The 20,204-nt window shown below is 39.2% G+C and overlaps 2 long non-coding RNA genes across 3 annotated transcripts; both read left to right on the forward strand.

The window, feature by feature from the left end:
* Nucleotides 1-9,791: 9,791 nt before the first annotated feature.
* Nucleotides 9,792-11,575, forward strand: LOC111834021 (uncharacterized). 2 transcript variants are annotated; one of them, XR_011992820.1, is made up of 6 exons: nucleotides 9,792-10,432; nucleotides 10,554-10,641; nucleotides 10,731-10,897; nucleotides 10,989-11,090; nucleotides 11,236-11,289; nucleotides 11,468-11,575. It is a non-coding gene; the product is annotated as an uncharacterized lncRNA (long non-coding RNA). The 2 variants fall into 2 exon arrangements; XR_011992819.1 differs by lacking the exon at nucleotides 9,792-10,432 and having other exon boundaries at nucleotides 10,500-10,641.
* A 5,144-nt stretch (nucleotides 11,576-16,719) lies between these two features.
* LOC111859318 (uncharacterized) lies at nucleotides 16,720-20,194 on the forward strand. Its single transcript, XR_011992821.1, has 4 exons — nucleotides 16,720-18,272; nucleotides 18,743-18,845; nucleotides 19,345-19,611; nucleotides 20,025-20,194. It is a non-coding gene; the product is annotated as an uncharacterized lncRNA (long non-coding RNA).
* Nucleotides 20,195-20,204: the final 10 nt, after the last annotated feature.

The following is a 20,204-nucleotide window of genomic DNA, read 5'->3' on the forward strand; positions in this document are numbered from 1 at the left end:
GTTGGCCCATATTGATAGGATAGCATCTTGCAGTTGATGGAGATTTGTGGGATGCACATCCAGGGCACGAAGCTCCCGTTCCACCACATCCCAAAGATGCTCTATTGGGTTGAGATCTGGTGACTGTGGGGGCCATTTTAGTACAGTGAACTCATTGTCATGTTCAAGAAACCAATTTGAAATTATTCGAGCTTTGTGACATGGTGCATTATCCTGCTGGAAGTAGCCATCAGAGGATGGGTACATGGTGGTCATAAAGGGATGGACATGGTCAGAAACAATGCTCAGGTAGGCCGTGGCATTTAAACGATGCCCAATTGGCACTAAGGGGCCTAAAGTGTGCCAAGAAAACATCCCCCACACCATTACACCACCACCACCAGCCTGCACAGTGGTAACAAGGAATGATGGATCCATGTTCTCATTCTGTTTACGCCAAATTCTGACTACCATTTGAATGTCTCAACAGAAATCGAGACTCATCAGACCAGGCAACATTTTTCCAGTCTTCAACTGTCCAATTTTGGTGAGCTCGTGCAAATTGTAGCCTCTTTTTCCTATTTGTAGTGGAGATGAGTGGTACCCGGTGGGGTCTTCTGCTGTTGTAGCCCATCCGCCTCAAGGTTGTGCGTGTTGTGGCTTCACAAATGCTTTGCTGCATACCTCGGTTGTAACGAGTGGTTATTTCAGTCAAAGTTGCTCTTCTATCAGCTTGAATCAGTCGGCCCATTCTTCTCTGACCTCTAGCATCAACAAGGCATTTTTGCCCACAGGGCTGCTGCATACTGGATGTTTTTCCCTTTGCACACCATTCTTTGTAAACCCTCGAACTGGTTGTGCGTGAAAATCCCAGTAACTGAGCAGATTGTGAAATACTCAGACCGGCCCGTCTGGCACCAACAACCATGCCACGCTCAAAATTGCTTAAATCACCTTTCTTTCCCATTCTGACATTCAGTTTGGAGTTGAGGAGATTGTCTTGACCAGGACCACACCCCTAAATGCATTGAAGCAACTGCCATGTGATTGGTTGATTAGATAATTGCATTAATGAGAAATTGAACAGGTGTTCCTAATAATCCTTTAGGTGAGTGTATATCTCTCTATATATCTATCTTTAAAGTTTCGCTATAAACTGTCTGTTATGTGCAGGTCCAGAAACGTGCTGTCTGCCATAAAGCAAAGGGTTTCATGGGACTGATCATGCAGCAACATGGTGGCACATGCGCGGAACCGATCGTACAGCCGGCACGCATAGGGCACTGATACACACAGCCACTTACAGTGCTGGGTTAAATCAATGCATTCTGGTCCTGATGCAAAGCATCATGGTTAGATTTTTTTGTACGACTTCAGCTAAAGGTGGGATATGGACAGGATTCAACGCTGAAGTCCTTGCATCACAGCAACTGGATCCCCCGCAACCCAGTAGGATAAGCGGGTTGGACAATGGATGGATGGATGGATGATATCAGTGATACTTGTAGTATCACACACCACTATGGGTTGGAACAAAACATTACACGCATGACTTCTCTGGAACTCTATTTAGTGTAGCATATCTACATTCCATCTAGTTGCCACTGAACCACATCATAGCTCATTACTTCATTTTGATGCTCTCCTCGCCCAAATTGCGACGTGCGGTGCCTAGCCCGCTCCTTATGAAAGGCCAAAAGCGTCAAAATGTTAGTTTTTTTCACCTTAACACGCTCAAAATTGACATAAGAACATAAGAACATAAGAACTATACAAACGAGAGGAGGCCATTCGGCCCATTGAGCTCGCTTGGGGAGAACTTAACTAATAGCTCAGAGTTGTTAAAATCTTATCTAGCTCTGATTTAAAGGAACCCAAGGATTCAGCTTGCACTACGTTATCAGGAAGACTATTCCATACTCTGACTACACGCTGTGTAAAGAAGTGCTTCCTTAAATCCAGTTTGAAATGTTCTCCCGCTAATTTCCACCTATGGCCACGAGTTCTTGTATTTGAACTAATGCTGAAGTAACTATTCGGTTGAACAGCATCCAAACCTGTTAGAATCTTATAGACCTGGATCATGTCCCCCCTCAGTCTCCTTTGCTTGAGGCTGAACAGATTTAGCTCAAATAACCTTTCCTCGTATGACATTCCTCTAAGACCAGGAATCATTCTTGTGGCCCTACGCTGCACCTTTTCTAAGGCCGCTATGTCCTTTTTAAGATATGGTGACCAAACCTGTACACAATATTCTAGGTGAGGTCTCACCAAGGAATTGTATAATCTTAGCATTACCTCCCTTGACTTAAACTCCACACACCTGGAGATGTACCCCAACATCCTATTGGCCTTTTTTATTGCTTCCCCACACTGGCGAGAATGAGACATGGAAGCATCAACATACACACCAAGGTCTTTCTCATAATCAGCTACCTTTATTTCAGTAGGTCCCATAAAATACCTGTACTTTATATTTCTGCTCCCTACATGGAGTACCTTACATTTGTCTATGTTAAATTTCATCTGCCAGGTGTCAGCCCAGTCACTAATTAAATTAAGATCCCGCTGTAGCTGCTGAGCCGCTAGTTCAGTATCTGCTACACCACCCACCTTGGTGTCATCTGCAAATTTCACCAGTTTACTGTATATATTGGTGTCTATATCATTTATGTAAATTAGGAACAAAAGTGGTCCTAAAATTGAACCCTGCGGTACCCCACTATGAACGCAGGCCCACTGTGACATCGAGCCTCTTATAACTACTCGCTGCTTCCTATCCGTTAACCAGTTATCAATCCAAGTCGCTACAGTTCCTAAAATACCTGTCGCTTTGAGTTTAAGTGAGAGCCTCTTGTGGGGAACAACATCAAAAGCCTTTTGGAAATCAAAATAGATGACATCATAGGCCTTCTTATCATCAACTTCCTGAGTAGCTTCCTCAAAAAACTCCAACAGATTTGTTAAACAGGATCTACCTCTCCTAAATCCATGCTGGCTATCCCTCAAAATGTTATTTGAGTCCAGGTAATCTACCATTTTCTCTTTGATTATAGCCTCCATAACTTTACCAGTTATACAAGTTAGACTGATTGGCCTATAGTTTGACAAATTACTTCTATCCCCTTTTTTGAAAATGGGCGTTATGTTGGCATGCTTCCAATCAGAAGGTACCACACCTTCAGATAAGGATTTTTGAAACAGTAATGTTAAGGGTCGGCAAATAATATCCCTCATCTCTTTTAACACTATAGGTAAGATGCCATCAGGGCCCTGTGATTTATTTATTTTGAGCTTAGCTAGGCTCTGCAAAACATCAGCTTCAGTTATATATATATTAGTTATAGACGATGTTGAATTAGTAATAAGAACTGGTAAGTTACTAGTGTCCTCGACAGTGAACATTGTAAATAGAGCCCGACCGATAAAGGATTTTGAAGGCCGATACCGATACAAATATTTGTTGGTTTTAAAATCCGATATTCCGATATATCGGCCGATGCGATCGACAGTCTGCAATGCACACTTGGTGTCATTGGATTTCACACACATGTAAAAGGAAAGCCAACTTTTATGCACAAGCTACGTTTGATACTTTTTCTCTATGTCTAAATGTTCAAATGTCTAACTTACATTTTACAATGCAGGGACTGTAACTAGAGATAATACAGTAATCATTACTTTATTTAGGCAGAATAAGTTCGTTGTGGTTTCCAAGCTCATTAATGTTAACGTTAGCGGTCTTAGTGGCATTAGCTAGCTTTGTGGTTAGCTAGTCTATGATGAGCCATAATTTAGCAATGGATAACGTCATACTGCAAATTGTAAAACATACATTTTCAATATAACAGGCCAAGGAGAGATGATACGTCTCACTGCTATAACTGTCAGGCTATTAAAGAAATACTTCAGTCTCATTGTCAAAAGTTAAAAGGACAGTCAGTCAACTACACTGTAACAACGTAACGTAATTACTAGCTAATTCCGCTTTACTCTTGGCTTATTTAACAGCAGCAAAACTGGACATGATAGTCACGAATTTTGTTATGCTTATTTGAGTTAAGGCCACTTAAAATTAATAAATTGTTTTACATGGCCGCCCGCCTCAAGTTTTTGGTGCCGCCTCGATTTTTTAAATATTTTATATTTTTCAAAAAATCCGTTTTTTTTCCACCTCAAAAACTGTGGGTGAAAAATCTTGAATGTCAGCCTCGGATTTTTCAATTTGACGCTTCTCGGACAATGGTTTTTATCGTTTGTCAGATTGTGTGTGGGCCCACGGTATTAAAATCTTGGCAGGGCATCAATATACCGAGTAATATTACCCTTCGCGAGCTGTTTGAGAACTTTTCTAGTTTTAGTATATCTCTGTTGCCGTTCGTCTTTTCGCTAAAAATATAAAATATAAAATCCCCTACTCACCAATATTTTAGAAGTTTGAGTCATGTAAAACAATTTATTAATTTTAAGTGGCCTAAGAGAACTGATTTCAATTCAATTCAATTTTATTTATACAGTATAGCGCATTATCACAACATTACATTGTCTCAATGCGCTTTACATTTCTGCCTCGTAAGGACCCCCCATTGAGTAAGCCAAAGGCAACGGTGGCAAGGAAAAACTCCCTAAGAGGAAGAAACCTTGGGAGGAACCAGACCCAAAGGGGGAGCCCATCCTCCAGGGGCCGGCAGATGAGTCAAAAATGGGGATGGGGATGTTCTTTTAATTGTTATTCAAGCAATGTATGTCTCGTGACCAACTCACCATGAACACACTTCACCGATGATCTCACTCGCGGATAACTGGTTCTCTCTGCCCGACACTGGCTGGATCAGCAGGTTGCAGGATGTGTGGCGCGTTATACACGAGTGTTGCCAACAGGGACGGTGTAGAGTGCCCTCTGGTGGATAAACTATACGCCAACACTAATGACATGGTTGAAGGGTGTTTCGTCCGTTTTTATTTTATTTTTTAAATATTCATTTATCGGCCATTATAAATGCCGATACCGATAGTTTGGAAAATGCCTAATATCGGCCGATAATATCGGCCTGCCGATAAATCGGTCGGGCTCTAATTGTAAACGCACACATTCTGAACACGTTCAGAATGTACACATTAACATGTCAGTTTTGAGCATGTTAACATGCCATATATGGTTGCGTTTACATGCCCAAAAATGTTGTGTTAACATGTTTGTGTTATGTTGCCAGTGTGCAAATTTCTCATTGGGTTTTAGGGATATTGGACTCAACCAACTTATATTAGCAATGTGTATCTCAACCTCTTTCCCTGAATATGTGACAGTGCTTTGTTTTCTTTCCATTCCTGCCTTTTTTCAGCTATATTTTCAAAGCATACTGAAAACAATGTTTAAAGCTACAGTATATTCTAATTCCAATGTTTCTGTTACTTTATCGTACTTATATTTTCAAATAGTGCTGTGTCGATAAAATCGATTCTCTGATTCTTAGTCAATTCTCATAATAATTCCTCAAGATCGATTTCTGCCCTTTTTACAGCTAAAATAGAAAAAAAAAAGTCCAGACAGGCATTTTGAGGCTTAGATGTTAAAGGGTTAATATCTTTAATCACGCGCATTGTGAATTCAATGACGGGACAGTAGGTGATGATATAGTTCACCGGGGAAAACTTTATTAACAACATGGCGTCGGACACTAGCGATGCTTTGAAAACGCCCGTAACTTTAAAAGCAGCGGTCTGGCAGCATTTCTTGTTCAGAACGGACAAACAGACAGATGAGCTTGACAAAAGGAAAGCGATTTGCAAGGCATGCCAAATGGAGGTGAAGTATTCCGGAAATACGTCCTGGATCTGTTCGGTAATTCTGCCCAACAGCATGTTTGTGAAAGCAATTGTATCAACATTCTGGGAGGGGGATTGGACTTGGTCCATACAGCCATCTTTAACTAACAATACTTCATTAATTTGTTGTTGAATGTCAATATAATACTAGTATTAATATGTTGCACAATTACACAGTCATGTAATTAAGGTAACAGCTAAAAAAAAAACTGACCAAATCGATATCGGATCGGAAAACAGATTGGATTAAATCGTGATAGTCGATTCTAAATCTTGAGAATCGGTATCGAATCGATTCTTGAAATCTGAATTGATACCCAGCACTATTTTCAAATATAGGAACATACAAAATACAGGAATGGTTAGAACAAATGTAAAATGAAAAAAAGTATATCTTATGAAAATTTACTGTTATATCACAAAGCATTGTGGGTAGTGTAAGTTTCACTGTCTCTGGTGAGTACAACGCCATGGCTCCTGTTCTGTATTCTGAGTACAATATGTTTAGTTATTCTTCTCCAGTCATTAGTAAAAGTAATAAAGTAAGCGTAAATAATCAGAGATCACCAAGTCAAATTTTATAGAGGTGTGCAACCTTGTGAAGAAGATGTGTGTGTCAGTAACGTGCTTTTGCCCCATCCCTGCTAGGTGTGGTGATGAAACGTACAGCAGATTATCATCCCTACATAGCTGGCTTTCGGAATGGTGCCTGATAAATGGTGTGGGTTATATAGACAACTGGCAAACGTTTTGGAGTAGACCTGGGCTTTCGAAGAGGGACAATATTCACCCCTCTTGGGCTGGTGCCGACCTCCTGTCCAAAAGTATAGCTCACAGCCTCAAGGCAAATCACTGACTAGCTAGAGCCAAGTCTAGGCAGCAGGCAAACTGGCATAACTGACCGCCTGTGGGTCCCTTGGAATCGTCACCTAGGGTTCATGTTATTGGGACTGTGTCTGTTCCCTGCACTTTTAATCATGGAAGCCTATTCCACCGTAGTGTCATAATAACTTAATAAAAATTACAATGAATCCATTACTAAATAATCAGTATTTCTTCCCAAGGAAGAACGAAATAAGTTTCACCACCTCAACATTGGTGGCCTTCCTACACAACCTAATACAGTGGTCAGAAATCTTGGTTTTCTAGTTGATTCAGATCTATGTTTCGATGCTCACATAAGAAGCATTACTAGAACTGCGTTTTATCATCGACGGAACATAGCCAAGCTTCGTAAGATGCTCGCACTTCATGATGCAGAAAAATTAATACATGCCTTTATAACTTCCAGACTGGACTACTGTAATGCCCTCCTTTCTGGTTGCCCATCTAGATCCTTACATAAATTTCAGCTGGTGCAGAATGCAGCAGCCAGAGTTCTCACAAACATTAAAAAATTTGATCACATTAGCCCTGTCTTACCCTCCCTTCACTGGCTTCCAATTAAGTCTTGGATTGACTATAAAATACTGCTATTGACTTATAAAGCACTGAATGGCCTTGCACCGGAATAACTTAGTGAGATGCTGGCCTCATACAAACCTCCGCACTTGTTTTCTCAAGGCGCAGGATTTCCTCTTAGTACCTAGGGTAGAAAGAGCTACAGCAGGCTGCAGAGCTTTCTCCTATAGAGCTCCTCAGATGTGGAATGATCTTCCACCAGATGTGCAGGATTCAGGCTCACTTTCATAAAAAAAAGGCTACCTGGTACCTTGGGCGGAGCTTGACCCTCTGGGTTCCTACGACGCCGCAGAAACAGCGGGGTCAAGGCAGCCATTATCCCATTATCCCGCAACGGAGCAAACCCAACATGCATCCTCCCAGTTCAAAAGTTGCGCATCAACTGACTGTCCGCGGGGGCAGCACTCACGCAGACATCCCATTTCAAAATGGTGGCACCAACGGTGCACCTGTTATTTTAAATAAAAATCGTTATGGTTAAAGGGGTTTAAGTAATGAAGCACTTTTCTGCCAATGTGAATAACAAAATAAAACAGCCTAAGCATTTCGACAAGAAAAATCAAGGAATAACGTGGCTCTCGCTCTCTCCCTGTCGCGCTTTTGCGTAGAGCCACAATCCCCACACACCACTATCATTTATTGAAAACAGCTGAAGCAACTAGTTTTCTGAATTTTAAAGTGTGTATATAATAAGTAAATGTGTGTAAAATAAGTATAAGATGTGTTATAAAGCATATAGCCAACAATAATTAATAAATAATTTAAGCATAATATCCCACATACACCCTGGCCTATAGCTGGTAGAAATGGTGCTATCCTGTGGTCTACAAGAGAAAAGCATATGGTACCAAAGCAGGTTCAATAGACTTTAAAAGAATAAAATTCATGAATTTATTAATGTACTGGTTTAAATGCATTTTGAGGAAAATACAACTTTTAACGGCTTAATTTTAACGGGATCACCAGAAGCGTCCAACTTTCTAGCTAGAGAGGAAAGAGGGTCTGGCAGTTTTAAGTGGTAAAAGCAGTAGCTGTGTATTGTTAACGGGGTGGTTTTAAACAAAATACACTATTTCACATCGGTAAAAACACAGCCATCCTGTTTTTAGGGGGGGGATTTATGCGTATTGCATGTCGGTCAGCTAATGGTCACAGTGGGGGAACGGGGTGTTGGCGCAAGAGCTTTTGGAGTCGTGAGCCCATGAGAAGGAAGCATCAATGAAACAAAATGGTTCCCCGCTCGCCTGCCTGCACGGACGTGACAGCTACAGTATATACTTCAAAAATTTTTTTTAACTTTGGTAGAATAATACCTTAGTTATTTTAATAATTGAAGGGATTAACCCTGTCAGCACAAGTACGTCGGCAATACGTCGCATAAACGGCGGATGGTCGCAATTAGATCGCGTTCTGTTACGAAGCATCGCGTTTTATTCGCGAAAACGTCGGATCGTCGCGGTGTTGAAAAGCGTTGCTCGCTTAAACGTCGGATCGTCGCTTTTAAGTCAAAAGTCGCTTTTTGGTAGGGAAAACTACGCATCACGTCGGATCTTTTTTAGAAAAGGGTTTGTTTGACTCTGGAAGTATAGTAATATTACTGTAATAATATTTAATGTAGTGATATTACTTGTCATATAGGGTATGGTATGATTTACATAGCTATTTTATATACTGGACATTAAATGTTTCTTAATTATTATAGATAATTATGTTTAAAGATATCCTGTTTATATGACTGTATTTTAAATGAGTGCACACTTGTATGCATGAGGATCTATTGAGAGATGTCCCACTGTGAGTGAAGACTTGACAATGTGCTGCTGTGTCTCTGATATCTGATGTGTGTCCTTAATTATCACCAAATCCATAAAAAAACTGATATATGAACATGAGCAACTTGTGTAGTGATTTAATTATTGCACTTGTTCATTTTGGGAGCTATATTTGTTTACACTTCCATACATGTTTTACAGTTAAAATAATTACATTACATGAAGTCTACATTTCAAAAACACAATTAGGCTGGATTTCTTTGCAAAACAATGAAGTTGTATTTATAGTTATAAATGTAATTGCACATGTTCGATTTATAGCATACCATATCATGACCGCAAACAGTATCCTAGCTATAGCATGCAATTTCAGATTTTTACCAAACTTGTTATTGTCTTTGGTTTGTTTGTTTGCCTCTTGAAAAAAGAACATCGCTACGAATGTACTAAAATATTTTTTAATGTGGTTTGACTAGTTCGTGTTTCTTGTTTGTCTCTCGGAAAAAATCTCACTCCAAATCTGCTAAAATATAAAAGCGACAACGTTAAGCAGCCTGTTCATGGAGGCAACCATGTTTATTCAAGAGCGCCTGGCTGCAGACACTGTAGGTGTGGAGCGCCACAGTAAGCGGAGACACGTGATCTCCACAGTAGGCGGAAACACGTCACCGCCACAGTAGGCGGAAACACGTGATCTGCATAGATTCAGTGGAAACCGCGCAGGTTAGGGTTAGAGTTAGGGTTAGGGTTAGGGCTCAGCATCATCAACAGTAACAAAAACGCAATTTAGTTTTCGCTGTCAAAAACATTTCTCGTGCGACGTAACTGTGTTCAAATTTGAAGTCATGTGTTTCCGCCTACTGTGGAGCTCCACATTGGCTGCAGCCGAGAGCGTCATTTCCGGGCCCACAGTAGACTTCCTGCCTGTAAGTGGCTAAAAACTCTCAGTATATGTTTGTAGCCAGAGACTTCGTTTTTTCCCGCTCAGAGTCTTCCTTTGTCCCAGTCGCCGATAAGTGAGGTAAGTTTTTACCATTGTTCTTAATTTTGTGTGTGTGTGGAAGAAAATGGATCGTGTTTTAAAATATATTTTGTTCCCTGTTAAACCAGCTTTAAAAGACAAGAAAAAAGAAAAGTCTATTTCGTCGCGTACGATTAGTTAGAAAGGTAGGCTGAAAATCATTTCTTTCTTAAATAAATAGTTTCAGAATGATCTAAATGAGTTTCTTTTTGTTTTTGATGATACAAATTAATGTTAACAATCGTGTTTTGATTATTTATTGTTACAAACTTTTTATCGCACTTACCACACGGAAAAGGCTAAACTACTTCGGTGTGTCCGAGCAAAGGAGACACCAAACGAATGTGCAGGATGGACACAGCACAGGGCTCAGGTCCTTTATTTTATTATTTGCCAGGATGGGGATGTTTTTGTCAGTATAAGCTTACTAAAACTTACCAGGGTACATATTCTTGCTCTTAATCTGACTCCGTATTCTTGCTCTTAATGTATAGATTCTCTGGACAAGGTTGTTCGAAAATGGAGCACATCTTGTGATACTTCGGATTTAAATTCTGATCAGGAATCATGCAGGAAATCCAAGTAAGTAAAGAAGTTTGTCACACATGACAATTTTGATGTATTGGGTTAATTTGCAGAACTAATTTGTTGTTTTGTTGATGTACTTCCAGACCTAAAAAGCAATTTGCCTTGTTGGACAGTTCTCCACTGAGGAAACGTCACTAGGCTTACTCTCAGAGCGGGAATACTTTTAACAGAAAGAGGAAATTAGCGTTCCTGCCACCACCACCAACACCTCCACCAGCACATCAACCTTGTCTCACACACCACTTCCAAGGTACAAAGATGAACATCATTTTACTGAATTACTCGGTTACATAATCCAAATGCTTACCACTGTTTTGTTTCTGTTTTATCCTCAACAAAAGCAGATCTAGTTTCTCCGGGACCATCCAACACACTGAATAGTCACCCAGAGACTGAGGGAGAATCACTGGAATACACCTACATGCAAACATTCAGGGAACAAAGTTAGTAACATAAACTGCATAACTTAAGTTTTTTTTTTTTTTTTTAACAGTAGAAAATGTGCACGTAAGATGCGTGCAATGATATGGTAATCTGTTTCATGTGTGCGCTTGCACAGGAATTAAACACTGAATTATACGCCTACAGAAAGAACATCCTCTCCGGCTGTCCCACACCCTCTGCACCTGTCAGGAGAACAAAGTAAGATTCCAGAACAATCATGTTTGTTTGTTTTTATGGAATTGCTATTTGTGTGAATGAGAGGTAACTTAGAGAGTGCAGTATTGCACTCAATCACAAAGAATCAGAATACGATACAAGATAGTAATTATGATCAGTTAGGGTTTTAGAGTAATTTTTTACTGTCTTATTCTTACAGATAGTCCTTCGAGGACTCGGCTACCCACGGGGCAGCTTGTACCGAATCAATGCACTTGTAAGTTGTAAACAAATCTACATCCACATCTGTCTCGATGTATGTATAAATATTTAATGCTGTATTCTCTATTGTCCTTACAGCGACCGAGAATATCCTCCTGCAGATGTTGGGGGAGTTGCAGAGCCAGGTCAAACACCTGACTGAAATTGTCACCCAGATACATCTCTTGTTGGGTAACAGTCCTGGAAATGCACCAGTGTGTATCTTTTTAGTGTGTATCTTGTATATATTGTGTGCATTTTTAATATATATTTTTTTTTAATAAAAACTCTTTGAACGAACACCTTTGTGTTTTCTTTATATTATAAATAAAATGTTAGTATCAATACGTGTTCGACACTAAAGAAGACGTAAATAATTATTGGTAATTGTACAATAAGATTGTCGGGAAATGATCGCGTAGGATTAAAAAGGGGGTCGGGGAATGATCGCCTACGGATAAAAAAAAAGGTAGGGAAATGATCACGTATATCCGTAATTAGGTCGGGAAATGGTCGCGGAATCATCGCGGAGTTCGCCTAGACGTCGCGTTTTCATCGCTGTTACGGAGGCGCGACGTAGTGCCAATGTGCAAACGACTGAAAAGCTACTAAATACCGACCTTAAAAAGACCTATCAGCACCGTAGCTGTTACGCAGGCGCGACGTAGTGCCAATGTGCAAACGACTGAAAAGCTGCTAAATGCCGACCTTAAAAAGACCTATCAGCGACGTAGCTCCGACGTACTTGTGCTGACTGGGAAAAACATTTGTCATTTTTGTCAATGTGTTACTTTAAGCAAATGCGTTATTTTCTAACGGCAAAAGACCTGTCATGTTTTAGGTGCGAAATGATATGGTCAAGCAATGTTTTACAGCACGGGGAATTAATAAAGAATTTTTAAAGCATATTAATTGCCCCACATGCACCGCGGAACACAGCCATTATACATGGCGCTGACGGGGTAACATATATTATCGCAACATGATTATGTCAGGAAGATTGTCACGGACCTTGCCCGCTGTCTCTGGGGGGAGCACTCCGGATAGGAACTAGTAAGCAGCATTTAGTAACAAGCATCAAAAACACATTTTTAAAAACTTTAATAGGGTAAAGCCTTAGTTATTTTAAGTTTTTTTTCAGTAAATGTTTGTTCACGCTCATGTGCACAAGCGTGCACCCAAGGGTTGGCCTTTAAAGTTTGATAATCAAACTGAATCAAAAAACACCAGACATGTATAGTTTACGTTTTTTTCTTAAAATTTATAAGGATCGTTTTGTTATAGCGAAATTTTAAATTAGTAATTGTAAACTTAACAGAGGATTGACAATATCCGAATCACAAATACAAATACACAAATTGATTCTTTATTACAAAAACAGAGTAATATTTGCACAAAACAAAAAACAAACAGTTAGCACTGCTCCACATTTAATAGTACTGGCCATAATTCATCGGATTAGCTTCCGCACGGTCACACATAGGCATTTAACACACTGAACATGTCTCTCACAAATACACGTGTTCCACTCAGAGTGACATATGCACATTAATTCATACTCTGTGACACTGCAAATGTACCAATAAACCGTGCACACTTCAAACGTGTGCCAGTATGACCTTGGAAAAACCCAGCTGGCCCGTTAGCAGTGCTAACACACAAAACCAAGACAACAGAAAAAGAAATAAAAGTTACCCAGCAAACATGCAGACATTGGCCCCATGTGGGCAGACTAAGGGCAACGTGGGCTAGGGCAACCCATTTAGATACCACAGTGGCCCCATGTGGGAGTTGCTAGTAGGGGCCCACATAAATATTACAGCAGTGGCCCACAGTGGGTTAATTGAAGGCAGCCCGATTTCAGTCAAAAGTCAAGAGGTCCCTCATTGGTCCAGTGTTAGATTGGTAGTTCTGGGCCAATGTAATGACTACCCTGATTTTAAAAGTGAGCATTAAAGAATTATAATTAATTAATTCATTAATTCATTCATTTAATTTAAAATATTTATTCCATAATAAACACATATATTCAAAATAGTCTTATTTTATTTTTAAATTTATTGTAATATAATATAGTTTTCCCTGCCTCCCGCCCCCAAGATGCTGGGATTGGCTCCAGCTTCCCCGCGACCGAGGTGAATGAAGTGGTATGGATAATGGGTGGATGGATAATATAGTTTTCGAAACGCGCATGCGCCTTTACGTATCCTATGCACTATAACGGTTTTTTTCCCTTCGCGCCACGGAGGTAGTTTTTGAGGGAATTTGTGAGGGAGTTTTGGCGGGCAGGCGTGAATTGTCAGAAGGTAAGTTTTTCTTACTGCTGCTGTTGCTGGTTATTTGCTATTTACACGTATTTTAACATATTATTTATCTTATCAGTAAAAAATTCTTGACGGTTTAAAATTTCCTGTCAGAAAGTTATCAGATTAGATTGCTAGTTGATTTACGTCTCAGTACACATTGGTGTGCAGCGGTTGTTATATCAATGTGTTCAGTTTGTTTTTCAAAATAGGCCTATCAATTTTTCCGTGTTTTCATAGGGGTGCTAGTTTAAGCCTTTCGATTTAAGTTTTATAAAAACTATTGTCCGTCTTTGACTTCTCCCGCACGTCAATGCAATTTGTGGCCACTGCAATTTCAAGTCTGTTCCATGACCTTAACGTTTGAAACAAAATGGTAACTCTTTTGGCCACTGATGGTAAAAGTGATATCAAACAGCCAGTTGTGAGAGAGGCTGCGTCCCCAGATCTGCAAGTACTGACTCTCACCATTGCAAAAAAGCTTTTGCCTATAAGATATTATTACCACACGTTGAATTTCCTTAGATTAATTCAGATGGTTATTTACAGTATAGGGCTCACAAACGCTCGAATGCATTACAGTGGTACCTTGGTTCTCGAACTCACTAGAACTCGAATTTCTTGAAAGTCGAACAAACCAGTTGGACCTAGAACTCGATCTGAATATCAAAAGTCAAACCGTGAACACTGACCTAATATAAATTGTACGCGCCAAGAAATGAGTCACACGGCACGGTCTCTGAGCGGAAACAAAATGCTTCAATGTCAGCCTCGCATTTGCTGTAGTAACAGCGCTTGTTGGTGATAATGCTATTTTATTGAAAACACTGTATCAGGTAATACACTGTACTTTATATCACTTCGTTAGGCATTGCTCACCAAAACGTTACGTAATAGTTGTACAAATGTTACAATCTAAAAGTTTGCTATTCACGAACAAATGAACGGATACAGAGTAATAATAAAAATAAACAATGGACCGGTTTCAAAGTTTTTATTGTCATGTACAGACTACAATGCAATTCTTACTTGAATGCCTTCTTCACAGACTGGACGATTAACCAAATAAAGCAGCGCAACATTACAGTAACTATCAATAAATAAACCACTAACTTACGTGTACTATTAAAGCATTTATGTCATTTATTTAAACTTTATTTTACCAGGTAACCAGTTCTCATTGCTTTACGTGATATTCGGGAGAAATAGCAGATTACGCATCGGAACTGCCTGGGATACAAACGCCTTGCATGTAACTAAACTCTTCAGCCAATAAGGGTAAAGGTGTGTCGTCACGGAGGCGGTTCCAGTTTGTGCAGCCGGGTGAGAGGTCGCAATACATCTAACCGTAATGCATTGCGTCAGGATCAGAATGCGTTGCTTTAAGCTGCGCTGTAGTAGAACGCACCCAATGACCGGACTGGATCCCACACAAGGTTAATGAGGGGGCGTGGCACACGGAAGGAGCGGACGATTGGGTCAGGGCAGGGGTAATGTTGGGATAAGATCTTAATCGTTTTGGAAGCCATTAGGAAAAAAAATGCTCTTCTTGTTTTATCCTGTTCATTTTGTGTTTAAATGCAAAAAAAAAAAAAAAAAAAACATTTAGGTGTAATTTTGGGGGGCCGGGAACCAATTAATTGGTTTTCCATTATTTCTTATGGAAAAAATTCGATCAGAACTCAAACTTTTTAGGATTCGATCCGGTGTCCGGAACGGATTAAGTTCGAGAACTGAGGTACCACTGTATTTAGCTTCGCACAGAATGGCAAATTCTAATTAAAAAAATGTTGCACTGTAAAGCCCTGGTTAGGTCACTTTCCAAATTTAGGTGCCTGTTGTGTTACGAGGTGTTGTGTATTTCAATTAATATATTTTTAGCTGTTTTTAATTTGATATTTTTGTTTTTTTGTTAATACAAAATTAACTTTGCATGAATTAATACAACACACATTAAACATGCAGACTCCTGAGTTGAAGTTTGTCTTCTGGTTTGGTTTTTGATTTTGAAACTGAAGTTACTGTTTGTGTTATTTTTTAAATTTCTCTGACTAAAAATAAAATTCAAAAATTATACATAATTAATACATAATGTGTATTTCTCTCTCTCTCTCTGTTTGTATGTGTGTGTGTGCATGTCTGTTATGTGTATGTGTATTTGTGTGTGTGTGTGTGTGTATATATATAGTCTATTGTGTAAAATGTCAGGCTTCAGCGCCTTAAGTTACTGGACAAAACGGCGTAATGCACAAAGAATTTTAGATAGTTTTCAGTGTACTCAGGAGCAGCAGGATGTTTCCATGTCAGATTGCATGTCAGATTCCTTATTGGATCATCATGCTGAAAATAATGACGATGAAGATGATGTCTTCTCAGACTGTATTAGTGATTTTGAGGATGTAACGAGGGAATGCGATGATGACCACAGTGTTCTAGTAGATAAATTCAATGATGCTGAATGTTGGGCTGCTGAAAATGAGCAATGCATTCCAACTGAGGAATGCATTCCAACATTACAAGAAGAACTTGCAGAATGGGTGGTCAGCAATAGCATCACTCAGATGTCTCTGACTGCCCTTTTAAAAATTCTGAATCGTTATTTTCCAAATCTGCCAAAAAGTGCTCAAACGCTAATGAAAACAGGAGCTGTAGATGGCATGCGACAAATTAATGGAGGGGAATATTTTCATTTTGGAATCATGTCTTATCTTGTCACAAAAAAGGAGTGGCTATACACATTAAACAGAGGCATTGTGACTGTGCAAATCAATATTGACGGCCTTCCTATTTTTAAAAGTTCTTCAGACCAGCTTTGGCCAATTCTAGGGAAAATTGATGGTGAAGTAGAGCCTTTTGTTATTGGACTGTTTTGTGGAAAAAGGAAACCACAGTGCATTGATGAGTTTCTTTATGACTTTGTTAATGAAGTGAAGGAGTTAGAACAAGGATTTTCAGTTGATGGCAAAAATTATCATCTGGCCATTTCTTGCTTTGTATGTGATGCTCCTGCTCGTTCGTTTCTCAAGAATATTAAAAATCATAATGCCTATCATGGATGTGAGCGCTGTGAACAAGAAGGGGAATTCATTAATGGTATTGTTTTCCCTGAAAAAAATGCCAGACTTCGAAGTGATGAAGAGTTTAAAACTCAACAAGACCCAGATCATCATAAAGGGTCAACTCCGCTCAATGTGCTTAATGTAGGCTTGGTGACACAGTTTGTGCTAGATTACATGCACCTGGTGTGCTTGGGTGTCACAAGGAAACTGCTCTTAATGTGGCTAAAAGGTGATCTAACTTGCAGAATTGGCTGTCGTACAGTTACATGTATCTCTGCAAATCTTGTTGCAATAGGCAAACACATTCCCAGGGAGTTTGCAAGAAAACCAAGAGCTTTGTCAGAGATAAACCGGTGGAAGGCTACAGAGTTTCACCAGTTTTTGGTTTACACAGGTAATGTTGTACTTGAGGGAAGCTTGCCAGATGAATTTTACAATCATTTCTTGGCTTTCTCTGTGGCTATGTATCTGATGCTCAGTCCCATGTTGTGTGATCATTACTGCAATTACTCTGAAAGTCTGATGAAATATTTCTTAGACCAGTATGAAGTATTGTATGGACGAGGGGAAATGGTTTACAATGTGCACAACCTAACTCACTTAGCTGATGATGTGAGAAAGTTTGGGGCATTAGATAGGATATCTGCATTCCCATTTGAAAACTACATGAGGAAGTTAAAGAGAATGGTGAAGAAGCCTCAGTTCATCTTAAAGCAAGTTGTGAAGCGAATTACTGAGGAGAGACAATTTTCAGGACAGAAGAACAGTGACGGAAGAGTTGGATCTGCAAGAAAGAATGACATGGCGCCTTTTCAGTCTGAGCAATGCATTAAAGCCTATTGTAAAGACTTCTTTGTATCAACTTGCACAGGAGACAACTGTGTGTCAGTAAAAGGAGAGATAGGTGTTGTCAAAAACATTTTTTGTTCTGAACAAGAAACCTACATTGTCTTCCACAGATTTAAGAACCAAGAGTCACTGTATCCATGTTTCATGGACACTAGGGATATTGGGTTATACAAAGTCTGGGATGAGAGCAACAGAGATAGGATTGTAAAATTGACTGATATTGAAAAAAAGTATGTTCTGCTACCACTTGGTTCTTCATGGGCTGCCACTCCTTTGCTTCATCTGATTTAGATTATTAAAAATTTTATTAGTTTAATATGCTGTTGCAATCAGATTTAATTTTTTCTAATCATATAGATGGCAGAATTTTATGTGGTGGAATTTCCTGAGCGGGAAGAAGTAGCAGTGGTGAGCAAAAACTGGATGAAGGGGGAGAAGAAGTGCCTGTGGCCACCATTTGTTTCGGCAGACAAAATAAGAAAAGCTCTCATCAATCATGCAAAACCTGACATTTCCTGGCAGTGTTATGCAGTTGAAATTGTCTATTCAACAGGTAAGTTTTTGTGTGTCAGTGAATTAACCACCTGTGTTCAGCCAAATGGCTATTTCAATATTAGTTTAAATACTCGTGGCCGTAAGTGGAAATTAGCAGGAGAACATTTTAAAATGAATGTGAGGAAGCACTTCTTTACACAGCGTGTAGTTAGAGTATGGAATAGTCTTCCTTCTAGTGTAGCGCAAGCTAAAACCCTGGGTTCCATTAAATCAGAGCTAGATAAGATTTGAACTACTCTGAGCTATTAGTTAAGTTCTCCCCAAACGAGCTTGATGGGCCGAATGGCCTAGTCTCTTTTGTAAATTTGTTATGTTTTTATTTGTTCAAGCTAATTTGTTAGTATACAGTACTGTTACATTAAGGCACATTGCCCACTCAGCTCCAAAGATACTGTCTGATTATTAAAAAGTTTTTGTATTTCATTCACTGATTGTATTTGTTTTTCTCTACAAATATTTTATTTGTAGAAAGTTATGAGAAAGCCAGGAAAAAAGCCAAGGCAATTGAAGAGGACACTTCATTTTTCAGTGATCCAGAAAGACAGCTTGAAAGGGGAGATCGTTGTAGAAGGTACAATAATTCTCCTACCCCATTTCATTGCAATGAATTAAGGGCAGATTTCAAGCTTAGAATTTCTGCATTATAGAATCAAAATTTATACTCTGCGGTTTATCTAATCCATTAGCATCTGTGTTTTTTGTGTATGTTGTCTAAAGATTGTAATTTTCTATTATGGCTGTGTGACATGTCCAAACTCTCATGTAACATTTTAGGTCATTTCATATCTCATTGATACATATCATGATATTGCACATTTGCTGTAGGTTCAAAGCATAGTTTATGTAAAATGATCACTTGGATGGACTTATGTCTTGTTAAGTTTTGTCTAGTGTGTCATTCAAATGTATCAAATAGCTTAAATGCATTACCACTAACTGATTTGAAACACAATGTAATAAATGGCAGAATATTTCATAAAACACTTAGCATTTTTCTGTTGTCACATAATATACATCTTCATTTGGCACAGCCCTATTTATAATTATATTATACACATTTTTTTCAATAGACCAAACAAGAGATTGGAGGAGCTGGGCCATGGCTGCGCTGGTGTAGCTGTAAAAAAAAGATGTCCATCCCTACCCAAACCTCCTCCTCGTCCAGTATTGACCTCTACCCCCGAACACACTTCATCCTCTTCTGAACAATCTCCTTCTCCTACTGCTGCATGTTGAGTCTCCACAGCCAGCAGTAAATGAGCTACCAATGAGTTCTGTGACAGCAGTGTCACAGAACAGTCAACGTTATTCAACCATTCAACCTCAGCTCATTACAGGTATGGTTTGAAATGGTTTGTTACAAAGTAATCCAATACCATAATGCACAAGAAGTGGATATATTGTTATTGTACAATAACCCTAACAACAACAATAATAATGCTAGCAAAAACAGTAGTACTATGTGTTATATGTCCAATTTTGTTACATGATGTGTAGACTAGTTGTGAATTTGGCTATTAAGACTAAAACAGGCATACATTTTAAAGGTTTACCATGTGCATGTCATAATACTTGCATACCACGCACTTATTTCAACCTCTTTGTGTTAAATTTAAAATGTCAGCCAACATGAATGATCAGGCCAGAATTAAATAATTAATTTGTTCATCAATAGACAGTAGTTTATGTTAAATGTCTTACTTGCTTTTCTCATTTAAAAAAACTAAACAAGGATATCTGTCTGTCACAGCTCGAGATCGGTATATTGTCTCCACCTTAGAGACTATTAAGGAGGAGATGATGATACTGAAAAAAATGGTCATGAACTTATCTAAAACAAACCAGATGGGAATGACTTTGCCAGAGGACATCAGCCTACCATTGACATCATTGGAAGAGGTTAACTTTTTAGAGGATCAGCTTGAGGACA

This window comes from Paramormyrops kingsleyae, chromosome 9 (assembly GCF_048594095.1).
Source record: "Paramormyrops kingsleyae isolate MSU_618 chromosome 9, PKINGS_0.4, whole genome shotgun sequence".
In the NCBI taxonomy this organism is placed as follows: Eukaryota; Metazoa; Chordata; class Actinopteri; order Osteoglossiformes; family Mormyridae; genus Paramormyrops; species Paramormyrops kingsleyae.